The sequence below is a fragment of the Montipora capricornis genome, chromosome 6 (genome assembly GCF_036669925.1).
Source record: "Montipora capricornis isolate CH-2021 chromosome 6, ASM3666992v2, whole genome shotgun sequence".
Classification (NCBI taxonomy): Eukaryota; Metazoa; Cnidaria; class Anthozoa; order Scleractinia; family Acroporidae; genus Montipora; species Montipora capricornis.
The window spans coordinates 59829277-59831776 of record NC_090888.1 but is presented as its reverse complement, the minus strand read 5'-3'; the positions used below and the strand labels follow the sequence as shown (position 1 = coordinate 59831776).

The 2500-nt window shown below is 38.2% G+C and overlaps 1 protein-coding gene across 4 annotated transcripts in view; it reads right to left on the bottom strand.

Annotated features, from left to right (window-relative positions):
• LOC138052738 (uncharacterized) overlaps window positions 1-2500 on the bottom strand; it is a 43086-nt gene that overhangs the window by 18462 nt on the left and 22124 nt on the right. For 3 of the 4 annotated variants that reach the window (XM_068899298.1, XM_068899300.1, XM_068899297.1), the window contains one exon: window positions 2232-2500. This exon is cut by the window's right edge and continues 1350 nt beyond it. The exons of the other annotated variant lie outside the window; for it this stretch is intronic. The gene's annotated coding sequence lies outside the window, so the exon portion shown is untranslated. Of the gene's footprint in view, window positions 1-2231 lie in introns of those variants that run through there. 4 annotated transcript variants of the gene reach the window in all.

Here is a 2500-nt window from a genome sequence, read left to right as displayed (position 1 = left end):
CTTAAGAATGCCTTATATGAAGTTCAAAGTTCGCTTTCTTCAGAATCAAAGGTGCGGATGTTTGACAGTACAGGAGTCGTTGGACATGGCCTATCTAATGCAGTAATTGAAGCAGTTGTGAGTAATGCACAGAACATTTTTAATGTTTATGATGTCATTGATCACTGCAATGCACCTTCTTTAAAGACTGCTGTTATTATGCTCGAAATAGTTAATGAATTGTTTGGTGATGTTGACATTCCTAATGAACTTTATTCACTAGTTTCTCACAAGGAACATCTGTATTTAGTTAACCATTTTACATCTTCTCTACCTAATGACATTCCTGCATATGAGACTGGCGAAGACTTGGGGTTGGATGATTTGGAGTTAGATGATACCCTGGTAGATTAAACTGTTTTCGTCACTGCGGAGAACAGCCAAGATTGATGTCACGCTTACAAATTAGTATTTGGATACAATTATTTTAGTCACAGACACCACAACAACACAACACAACTAATATCTTGGAGTCGTGTAAACTGCCAAACTGTAAGGCTTTCTTCCATCAGTCACTGAGCCACTGTTCAGCCTTCCCATGCTAAGATGATCTTCAATGTCTTTGTTCGTTTCATCACTTTCACCAAAGACCACTGGGCATAAACCACAATTCAGCCTCAGCAGCCTTACAATGCAGACCACAAAAGATATTGTTTCCTTGCTCTTCTTTAGTACTAGACACAAGCACACCTTCAGGATAATTGCCAACGAGTCAGGCCTTCTGAAGACAGAAGGCCTGGCGAGGCGGCAGCTTATAGAGCCGCGAGAAGATTTTTAGGCGGACGAAATCTCAGAAGCGCTTCAAATTTGAGTGTAATGTAGACCAAAAGCTGTAATGTAGACCAAAGCGATGAAATGTTGACGTAGCGATAACCAATGAGAGTGCCGCACGAGTACGCCGCGTGATGTTTGCAGCCGCCAGGCGCCAGATCACGCAAGCTTGGCTCGTTGGCACTTTAGTGACAGCTATAACTAGTCTGATAGATTAAACTTTGTAGGAAAAACAGATTAAGCGACGGATAAATTCAACTTGCTCTGCCTTGCGAGACTTTACTGAGAAAGTATTAAAATAAAATAAATGTTTTATGTTAGTTTCATTTGAAAATTTTTGGCAACACTAGAAAGGTTTCTTGGAAATGATTCCTAATTCTAGAATTAGAAACTATGTCATATTTCTATGTCAGTGTGGCTCATCACAGGTGAACATACCGACATGGCTTCTGATGCGTTCCTGATGCACTCAAATTAATGCAGTACTTTTTTCTTAAAAGCCAATTGAACATTCGGTATTTAGTTAATAATCTTGTGGCTTCTCTACAGTTGTATCTACCAACATTCATGTTTGTGAGGACAGTGTAGGTTTGTGGATGGGTGATTTAGAGATATTTCATACTCTGATAGATTTAAATTCTTTTTTAAACCCACAGGAGGAATAGGTAAATTGTCCTTGCACATTCAAACTAGTTGTTAGACACAATCAACTTTCCCTGCCTTGAGAGACTATGCCAAGAATAAACATTGTTAAAAAAATGATCTAGAAATACACATAGAGATGGTGCATCGTACTGTTTTGCCCAGAGGACCTGTGGTTTTTGCTACGAGTTTTATGTTCATGTCTCAATCCACTTGCTTTTTGAAAACCATAATATGACAGTATATAGAATTAAATGTTGAGATGTTCTGTCAAGTATATTTATAGATCCCCCCAACATTAGGAGAAAGGCTCTCATAATAACAGTCCTTGGATTTGACTCCCAACTCAGTTTACCGAACGCTCATGTACATACTTATCCACGAAAAATAATGCTCTAAGGGATGTAGCCCTTTCAATATCATTTTATTTCATAATAACAATATGTTTGTAAATGAGGTTTAACCCTTTACAGTGCGACGCGCCTTACCATGGCCACCCAACAAACTTTCACATTTGACAACTACGTGTAAGTTTGTCAACTCAAACAACCCATTCAACGGTGTTCAACTTACAACCGTGCGAACTTTGCAAGGATGGGTGACTGTCAATCATATTCGCTCACCCTGATTGGCGTATAAGTTTTAAAAAACTTTGTTAGGTGGCCACGGTAAGGCGTGTCGCACTGTAAGCCCCAGTATCTACATACAAATTCTCCGAACTGATCTCTATACATTTCCTTTAAGAATTAGTTAAGAGAATTTGAGAAACGATCAAGGCATTTTTACTTGGGTGATCACTTTATTAATTCTCATAACTTATCTGTTGACAGTGTATGGATATTGTTAGGAGAAAATTGATCTTGGTCACTATTGGGACTGAAAGGGTTAATGTGATGCTTATAGAAATGGTACCATAAAAATTCAGAGTTTCATTAGCTATTGTCTCATAGTTTATGAAATTTCTACTGAGTTGTCTCAAGAACTGTTAATTCATGACTGAGTCCTGATTTGTTTTCTCTCAAAAGCTCTTTTCTAGATTGGATTTGTG